The sequence below is a fragment of the Sceloporus undulatus genome, chromosome 4 (assembly GCF_019175285.1).
Source record: "Sceloporus undulatus isolate JIND9_A2432 ecotype Alabama chromosome 4, SceUnd_v1.1, whole genome shotgun sequence".
Classification (NCBI taxonomy): Eukaryota; Metazoa; Chordata; class Lepidosauria; order Squamata; family Phrynosomatidae; genus Sceloporus; species Sceloporus undulatus.
In genome coordinates this window covers 164,643,891-164,654,581 of record NC_056525.1, presented here as the reverse complement: position 1 = coordinate 164,654,581, position 10,691 = coordinate 164,643,891, and positions in this window count along the sequence as shown.

Genomic DNA, 10,691 nt, shown 5'->3' with positions numbered 1-10,691 from the left:
AGATACCAATGATGCCATTTACACTTATTGAGATTATGCCATTCTTCCATTCTTCCCCTCCCCCCAAAAAGAAAGAAAATCCAGGCTATGATAAGATGAAATAACCAAGGGCAGAAGAGATGATGTTGGGGACTTGATGATGCTATGGAGCTGACATTCCAAATTAACGAATGGATGAAGCACCGCAATCCAAAACTGAACACCTAGTATGGAATGAATTCCTAGACACAAGGCAATGTTAACTGGGAAATACATGCTGAAGAATATTTTCTCCCACTTTATCTGGATAGATATTGAAAGCCCCTCCCCCAAAGCATCACTTGTGAACAACTGTAATGTTCATTAACTATGACACAGGAAGGCTCCAGAACTGTAGTTAAACATTTCAAAGATGTACGTGTTGTGATGTCACTCAGTAATAGTTTGGAAACAGAGAACCCTTTTTATGACTTATCTCTATGTCCTTTCTGTGACCCATCCCCATGCCCTCTTCATAGGACCACTCAGTTCACATGCCTCTCTTCTTTTTCATCCTTTCCTAACTATTGCTTCTTCTTCTGCACATTTTGCAGTTTCCCAATCTAACAACTCCCAAGAAAACAGGAAAGTGAAGAAAAGGTAACCATGACATTAAGAACCTCAAGTTACTTGCATGGCTTCATGCCTTGTACTGCAATTTCCTGTTTGTCAAAAGTTGGTGTCAATACCAGGGGTGATGGAAAGCCAAAGATGATGCTCTTGGTTTCTTCTGGTGAAAGAACTAAGCAAGAGGTTGCAATTCAGTTAGACATGAAAAGATTGGAAGCCCAGACTCACCAGAATCTGTACAATTCTGTACAAGATTTGTATACATGTAGGAATTGATAGTGGCCCCTGGAGACAGTGATGTCATTAGAGTTGGTGTCACCCCAGTCTGGTAACTCATGCTGTTACCCCCAGACTTGGAGCCAACAGGCTCCTACCAAAACATGGAAGGGATGCCTAGCTGAGACTAAAGCCAAAGTAAAAAGGAAAGTGCCTGGCGGACATCCCCTTCACTCCTGGAAAGTGATGCCTGGGTGGGAACTAGGAAGGAGCACTGGGGCCAAAACAAAATGAAAGGAGGGGAGGGGGGAAATGGGGCTCCACGGGGGGTCCTCTTGCTCTTCTCCATTAGGGGGCAGCTGTTACTCCCTGTATACATGCAGAAGCTGGTGCCTGTCTGGATTGTCCACCCTTTGGCAGAATGGGACTAGACTCGATGACCCCTGGGGATCCCCTCTGGATCTGGCAGCCTGCAGTTCTTTGGACCTCCCTTGAGGGCAGGCTGACAGCTGCTGGGGTCCCTCACCAATGCCCCCAATCTAAATTGAAGCCTACACCCAAGTCTGGTCAAGCCGGCTTGGCTGGCTCCTTGGAGAGCTCACCCATACCACACCATACAGAAACATTAGCATTGTTTTTGTTCTAATATCACCACATCAGTCTTGGCTCTGGCTTGGGGGAGCCACATGCTTTCTAGGGCATTAAACCTCTGCAAAGTGTTGCTGGCTGATCTTTTTATTGTTGTTGCTTTTCTGTGGGAGGAGGGCCCAGTCGGGTGTCATTTCTCTTCTGGAGTGTCACCCAATGAGGTCTGAAACCCTGCCCCCCCTAATGACGCCACTGGTCTAGTCCAAACTTTAAATGAATATCCAAGATGCTGCAGTTGGAGAGCTCATTCAGACTGAGATTGACTAAAATCCAGAATGGATTCAGTGTGGTAGTGGAAATCCACCAAGGTGGCACTGCAAAATAAGAACAACTCATCTGAAACTCTTCTAATGCTTTTAATCTGTCCTTTTAACTCCTTAAATTGTTTAATATGTTTTTAGCATTTTAGAATTACTTTTTATTATTCTATTTAAAGGTGTAGACATTGTGTTTATTATATGCCACCCTGAGATCTCTGGGTAGAATGCGGGATATAAATATTTCAATGAACAAATGGAATAATTAAATTCAAGCCTGATTTTTGTAGTGCCTTCGATACAGAGATCTCAGGGTGGCATATAAAAAACTTAATGTGTGGAAATTTAAATGAAATACTAAAAATTCCATTCTAAAAATTATTCAAAAAGGCTAAAGGCATATTAAACAATTAAACCAATCTTGATTTTCAGAGTAAGAAATCAGTCTCCCTTAAACAAATACTTGCATCTGCCAAATAAGAGAGAATAAAGACATATGTGTTTCTGTTTCATTTTGGAAGACCCTGCAGGTTCTTTATGTTATTATATAAACATAATAATGTGAGGTATTTCTATGAGCCTCTTCATTGTCTATTTCATTCTGCCATTCCCTCAGCTAGAAAAAATAAAATAGATTGCTACCAGATGTGTTGTCTCATTCAACTCTTGCTTGAGAAATGAGGAAGCCACAGAAACAAGGCTGTTTGAAAAAATATTGTGCAATTCTGTACCATTCTATCCAGAAATAAGCCTTGCTAAATTCAGTGGGACCTAATCCCCTGGAAGGGAATTACTAATGGGAGGAGGGGAAGAGCTCTCAATTGAAAGAAGCAAGACTCACTTCCAAGGATAACATGTGTAGAATTCGGCAGCCCATATGAGAAAGGATGCTTGTACCTTTAGCAATTGCATGCTTTCACATATTACCCAAATTGCAGGGGGTCCTGAGAGGGCACCCACTGATTGAAATCAATGGGGCAGTTAGTTTAGCTGAATAGGGGGGAGTAGTGAGATGGCTAGGGTAACTCTAGATGGCCTATGTATATCAGTTCTGAACCCAGAATTTGAGACACAGGTTCCAAATTAATTGGTTTTATTTAAAAACAAGAGGGGAAATCAACTTTGACTCAGAGACATTCAGTCACACACACATAAAAGAGTTAATGATGTAACAGGTGAGAGTCTCATAGCAATCCAGAAGCTAGGGCAATATGCTACCAGTTCCAGAGATGGCTCTTCCATCAGGGGATGGCTGTAGACTGAATCATGCCCAAATTGCTACCTGGTTTCAACTGAGACTGAATTAGAATAGCCCACTAAAAGATAGGCATGTTGTTTTGGTACATGCATACCCTCTACCATTACAGATGAAAATGGGGACACATGCAGCCAAGCAATATCAAAGTATAGTCAAAGAAAGTGGCAAAAATTATTAATGAGGAAGAACAGACAAGCTAGGAAAGGTCGCACCAGTTTACTTTTGCCTGATTAGATTACTGCACTGCACTGCACTCTTATAGTGCTGTTGTTATACTTCAATTGCTCTGGCTGCCTCCTGTTGCATTCTGGGATTTGCAGTTTAAGGAGGGACATTTAGGATTCTCAGCCAGAAAGCTCTTAGGCTTCACTGAAGTACAAGTCTCAGAATGCAACAGGAGACAGTCAGAGCAGTAAAACTAGAATAGCAGCACTATAAGAATATAGTGCAGTAATGTGGTGAGTCTACTAGGAAAGGCAAGTTTCATCCCTTCCTCATTTATTCTTTCCCCCTACTTTTACACTTTGAACTCAGTTTGCAGCAACTGATGTTAGCTGAGAACAAAGATGGAAACTGAAACATTTTAAAAGCAACTGGAAAAGAGGAATGACAGAGAATTCATCAGGACGATCAGATTGGAACCATTGTGCATGGGACAAAAAATTTCACAACCACCTTTCCCCACTCCATGCAGTAAAAAAATCATAAATGTAATACCCATTTGCTACTCTCATTTGCTCTCATTAAACCCCAAATCAGCTAATGCAGTGTGGCTAATGGCAAAGCCAGATCATCACTCACTAGCCCATTTACCCTGTTAGACCTTGCTGTGCAGCATGCTGGGAACATCACTCTATAGCAAAATATCTGAAGAATATTTGGTTTAGGATGATTAAAGCAAACAATCCAAAACACATACTATAGGGGAAAAGGCAATGAAACCATGATGTACTTATGGCATGAAATGTCATACCTGTCTGCATTCTGCCTTCTATGTGAATATTAGAGTAGTGAAGCAGGTTCCAGCAAAGAGACTCAGTTTATTCCCAGGACTATTTACACTTGGTCCTTAAACTTCCATTATTAGTTTCATTGTGATCCGAGGCATATTAAAGAACAATGCATCCACACAGTCAAGGTCAAACTAGCCAAAACGTTTAGTACATTTTCAGAAGTGGTGCTCCCTCTAGTGATGAAAGACATCAGTTGGCATTGGGGTATTGACAACACCTACGTATTTTGCTTTTGGTGTGGTTTGTTTTTGATAGGTAAACATGGGATTAAATTGTGAATGGGATTACTGAGGTCACATCTCTAAGACTCTTGTTGAATCAGATTTACTTAGAAATCAAGTTGCATCCCCCATCATATGCAGTGCCTGTGAGGTTATAGATTCTATCTTGTCAACAATGCAAGTTCCAGCAAATTGGTTTATTTGTTTAAGCATGGAATGGAACCTTACAGCTCTTTGACACCCAGATGAGCCCTATGTGTAACTATTAAGGGAAACAGGATTTGGGAGCCGATGGGTGCGGGAAATTCTCCAAAAGTTTCTGTAATCATTAGAAACTAAACATTATGCCATGTGTTTTATAGAGTCCTCTTTCTTGGCTATTTTGAGAGTGAAGTCAAAGCCAATGGTTCTGGCTGTCTTCACTGTTGCACTGTTCAAAATCTGGTCCACGTTGAAAAGCAAGTTGCCAAGCACTCTAATGCAAGTTACCACCAGAGTCCACCAGAGAGTAAAAGGCACTAACTAATTAACTAAATAAATAAATAAATAAATAAATAAAAGAGACACAGAGTTTGGGATGGAAAGGAATCAATTTGTGGTTTGGGGTCTGAATGATGGCAGCTGTTTCATATTTCCCAAGACACATTTGCAAGGCTGATGATGTGGCTTGGAAAAATAAAAATGTGCATGTTTTTTTCAAGTGTGAGTGTCTAATAATCAGCACTAAAATGTACACAAATGGATTTTAGTCAATGGAGGAAGTGTACATTAAAATTTACACCTTAATATTAGTACAAAAGCATGCTTGTTTAAGCATGAATTCACTTGTGAGAGAGAGAAAAAATAAAGTATGACAATACAAGAATGGGATGGGGAATACAGTAGAATTTGGAGAAATGCATGGATACATAGCATATCAGTAAGGCAGACAAGGTCGCCCATGATATTTCTGCAAACAAGCCTGTAAAATGTGGGCTAGACATTAGAGTTTATCGCATGGGGCTTAAACCGCTCCCCAGCGTGTTCTAACGGGGGTGAGAGGGGGCGCGCACGGAATGCGATGGGCACCGGATGGGGCCCAAAATGCGACTTTATCGCACGGGGGGATGCCGCTGCTGCCGCCGCGCGTTCCCATTGCGTCCCAATTCGGTTCCAGAGGGCGCAATTTCTGGGAACTGTTTCAAAGCGTCCCCAGAAATGGCGCCCTCTGGAACCGAATTGGGATGCAATGGGAACATGCGGCGGCGTCCCCCCGTGCGATAAAATCGCGTTTTGGGCCCCATCCGGTGCCCATCGCGTTCCGTGCGCGCACCCGCTCGCCCCCGTTAGAACGCGCTGGGGAGCGGTTTAAGCCCCATGCGATAAACTTCAATGCAACCATTAAATGGATTTGCAATTGGTTAACTGGCCGAACCCAAAGGGTGCTCAGCTTCTCTTCATCCTCAAGAGAAATGACCAATGAGGTGCCACAGGATTCTGTCCTGGACCCAGTGGTATTCAACATCTTTATCAATGACTTGGATGAAAGAATAGAAGGCATACTTATCAGATTTTCAGATGACACCAAAGAAGGAGTAATAACTAACATCCCAGAGGAGAAGATCAAAATTCAAAATGACCTTAATAGATCTGAACGGTCAGCCAAAATTAACAAAATGAATCTCAACAGGGAGAAATGTAAGGTACTGCACTTAGGCAGGAAAAAAAAGATGAAATTCACAGATGCAGGATGGGGGATACCCAGCTTAACAAGATTATAGGTGAAAGGAATCTAGGAGTCCAAGTAGACCACAAGTTGAACATGAGTCAACAGTGTAATGCAGCAGCGAAAAAGGTCAATGCGATTCTAGGCTGCATTAATAGAAGCATAGCGTCTAGATCAAGGGAAGTAGTACTGCCAATCTATTCTGTTTTAGTCAGGCTTCACTTGGAATACTGTCTCCACCTCTAGGCACCACAACTCAAAAAGGATGTTGCCAAGCTGGAATGTGTTCAGAGGAGGGCGACCAAAATGGTGAAGGGTCGGAAACCATGCCCTACGAGGAAGGACTTAAGGAGCTGGACATGTTTAGCCTGGAGAAGAGAAGCTTAAGAGACGACATGATAGCCCTGCTTAAATATTTGAAAGACTGTCATATCGAGGATTGAGCAAGCTTGTTTTATGCTGCGCCAGAGAATAGGATCCAGAACAATGTATGCAAGCTACAAGAAAAGAGATTCCCCTAAACATTAGAAGGAGCTTCCTGACAGTAAGAGCTGTTCAACAGTGTAACACACTGCCTCGGAGAGTGGTGGAATCTCCTTCTTTGGAGGTCTTTAAACAGAGGCTGAATGGCCATCTGTCGAGGGTGCTTTGATTTTGTATTCCTGCATGGCATGGGGTTGGACTGGATGGCCCTTGTGGTCTCTTCCAATTTTATGATTCTATGGAGACTAGCATACTGGCTTTTATTCCTGTGCTAGGTGTGGGGTGTAAACGCACAGGGATGGATTCTCTTGCATAGCCCCATCCCTGTGCAGTACTCACTCTATATTCTAACCCAGGCTTCTTCTGGACCGTTTAAAGAATGGGTTTTTCTCATTCTTTAAAAGGTCTGGGAGAAGCTCAGGTTCAATATGGGATGAGTACTGCTCGGGCATGGGGCTATACAATAGAATCCATCTCTTTAAGTTTACATCCCATGCCTAGAACAGGAATAAAAGCTGGTGCGTTAATCTTCTGTGATCCTATGACATTGACAGGGACTGATTTTTACATTTTTAAAATATAAACTTTAAAATACAGAATGTTTACTCTGGTGGTTTTACAACTGTTTTTAAGAGCGATTTTTATAGAGAAGTCTGGAGTTTTTCATTTTGGATGTATGTATTTAATATTTTTTAACCTATTGTGCATCATCTCAGCCACCCTGAGCTGGAAGAAAGCATATTAACTCATTTAAAATGTGATGTTGGAGAAGAATTCTATGAATACCGTGAACTGCCAAAAAGACAACTCTGTGGACCTTAGAGCAAATCAAGCCCAAACTTTCCCCACACAAGCCAAGATTAGTAAACTGAGACTGTTATACTTTGAACCTATCATGAGAACACTTGTCACACTAGAAAAGACAATAACGATTGGTAGGAAAATGCAGTAGGAAAATAGGAAAGATTGCATTTCTGATGGATAGACTGAATCAAGGAAGCCACAGCTCTAGGTTTGGGAAACCTGTGCATGATTGTTGAAAATAGGGTGACTAGAGCTGCATCTTAGCTGCCATGGTGCAATGCTATGAAATTCTGGCATTTGTAGTTTTCTAAGATGTTTAACCTTCAGCTCTGGTGTCCCACAAAACTACCAATCCCAGATTTCCATAGCATGGAGCCATGGAAGTTAAAGTGATGTCAAGCTGTTTTATTTTTGCAGTGTGCATGCCGGCAGTCTTGGAATAATGATAACAGTTTCGACCTAAGTCAAAATCAACTTGATGGCAGTTAACAAGCTGTGTTAGTCTATTACTGGGAAAGAAGGAAACAAACCAGGACAACAAACATCACAGCCCACACTTAATCCCAGCTGATTGTGACAACATCAAACAAGAAATAAAAGAATTGTGGAGGCAAAGTAAGAATTGCTACATCTAAGTTCTAAAGTCAGGGCTAGAGACCTCTAATGGCTGATTCAATTCATTGATATTGTTTTGTAAAAGACGTGCCACAGACAAATAAAACATGCTTATATAATTGATATTAATTCATTAAAAAATATCAATGTCTAGGCACCACACAGTACCAGTTGCCTATGGCTGGTATGACTCTCCCCATCCCCACAGCTTCTGAAACCAGTCTCTTAGGCACTTTACAGACTGCCCAAAGGGGCGGTCTGCCAGCGCCGGTGTTTGCTGCGCCAGGGAACCACAGTGGACAAACCGCATGATTCCCTGGCGCAGCAAAAAGAACCCACAAAAAGCGGGTTCTTTTTGCGGCGTGGAAATGATGCTGCAAGGTGCAAATGGCGCACTTGCGGCGTCATTTCTGCACCACGACGTGTGGACGCTAAGCATCCGCTATGTCAAAATGGCGGCGCCCATGTAGAATGGGCACCACCATTTTGTACGTGCTTGTATGTGCTCCAGAAAGGACGCCCCTTCCTAACCCTAATACATGCCGAGCACGTACTTTTTGGCAGTGTGGAACCTGCCTCAGACTACTTTTTCATTAAGCAGCGATCCAGCCCCAGTTTATTAATGATAGTCCAAAACACACTGTAGAAACAATCCAGTTTGAGGATGTTTTAACTGTCCTCAATGCTAGGGAATTGTGGGAAGTGTAATTTTATGAAACAATTAGCTTTCTCTGTAAGAGAGCTCTGGTGCCACAAGAAACTGCAATTCTCAGGATTCCCTAGCACTGAGCCAGGGCAGTTAAAGTGGTCTCAAAGTGGATTATTTTCCAGTGTGTTTTGGACCTCAATTGTTATATCAGAGCAGGCCCTTGAGCATTGCTCTAACTCAGTACTTCTTTGATTATCTGCATAACCTCTAACATTTTACGGATGAAAACCAAGACATACATGGCCGAGCCACTTCCAAGCTTAGTTGAGATGGGAAAAGTTATTAGTGAGGAAGAAGGCAGAAGCTAAGAGACAATGCAGCAGATTGCTTTTGCCTGAGCCTACTGGGAAAGGAGAGAGCCAGTGCGGTGTAGTTTTTTGAGTGTTGGACTGAGGCTCTGGAGATCAGGGTTTGAATCCCCACTTAGTCATGGAAACCCATTAGGTGACCATGAGCAAGTTACCTTCTCTCAGCCTGAAAGAAAGGCAAAACAAAAAACAAAAAAACAAAAACCCTCTTTGAATTACTCTTGCCAGGAAACCCTGTGATAAATTCACCTCTATAAACCACAAAAGACTTGAAGGCATATACCAACACCAAGCTGGGAAAAGCAAGATTTCTCTCGCTCCTTTCCTCTCCCCCTTGCTGAGCTGAGTGCAAACTACTTTTGCACTTTGATCTGAGGACAAAGGGGGAGATGAAAAGCATCTGAAAAAGCATTTTAAAAGCAGCTGAAACAGTCCAATGACAGAGGATTAATTGGGACTGTCCCAGCTAAATCCCTGACGTGGGTGACTGGCAAGTCCCCCCTCCCTAATATGCCATATTTGGCCTCAAATGGTTCTTTCTTTTCTGAAAACTTCCCACAGACTTGCAGCCAATGGCTGGTGGACCAGCCCTAGTCCACATGAGGAATGTTCCACTTTATTTGGAGGTGATTTCAATAGGATAAGTCTGAATCAGTGTACCACCCCACCGGGTAAATCTTCAAGAGCTGTCATAAATACATCAAAACAATTGTAACCTTACAAAACATTTTTAGAGAAAATGACTCAAAGAGAGGAAAGCTCTGGTTTGCAGCCCAGAAAGGCTTTGCATGAAACTAATCTATCAACAGCTAAGCAAAAATAAGGAGGACTACAAAATGATGTTGCAAAAAAGATGCATGTTTTTTCAAATGGTACAATTTAAAGATATAGCCGTGTTAGTCTGTAGGATCAGTATGTAGAGAGATCTTGTAGCACCTTTGAGACTAACTAAAATAAAGAGGTTGGCAGCATGAGCTTTCGTAGACAGCAGAATTGTAATTCATCCATAAACTACAGTCCCTCAGCAATGGATTGAACAGGAATAATGGCTTCTTTTGACTCAGTACACACATTTCAACACTATCTGACCACATCCTCAGGGGGCCACCCTACAATCATCTATTCTTTTCACCTACAGGCTAATTTCCACAGCCGACAGCCGAACTGGTCTTGCTTCTTCATTTCCATACACATTGGCCACTTCTCAATGTCTTTGTTCCCTAATGACCATTGTTAAAACTGGATTTGCTACTTCATTTCCATACACAAAGGATTTTGAATTTGAATTGACATTCTCACATACCAATGGCATATATATGTCTGTCCCTGGTTTCCACTCCACTATATGCATCTGAGGAAGTAGACTGAAGTCTACGAAATCTCATGCTGCCAACTTCTTTATTTCAGATAGTCTCAAAGGTGCTACAAGATCTTTCTGCATAAAGATTTTTCTAAGGATACAAGAGAAAACTATTCATTGAGGAAACAAGGGGCCCTTTCAAACTAAACTATGACAGGATACAGACTGCCCAAAAAAGGGCGGTCTGCCAGCGCCTTGTTTTGCTGTGCGAGGGAGCCGTAGTAGGTTCTTCTTGCGGCACCATTGTGCCGCCGCAGTGCACCAATGGCACACTTGCGGCATCACAATGATGTCAGGACAAGCGGACGCTAAGTGTGTACAGGGCACTACCATTTTGACGCCCTTGTCACATGCTAGGGGTGAGGCACGTATGGGCAGTGCGCCCTTGGCCAGTCGCTAGCACGTGACAAGGGCGCACTATAGGCCCTTCTAGATCGGGCCCATTATAGCACTATGATTCCACTAACTGCCATGGTTCCATTCTTTGGAAACCTGTGATCTGTAGT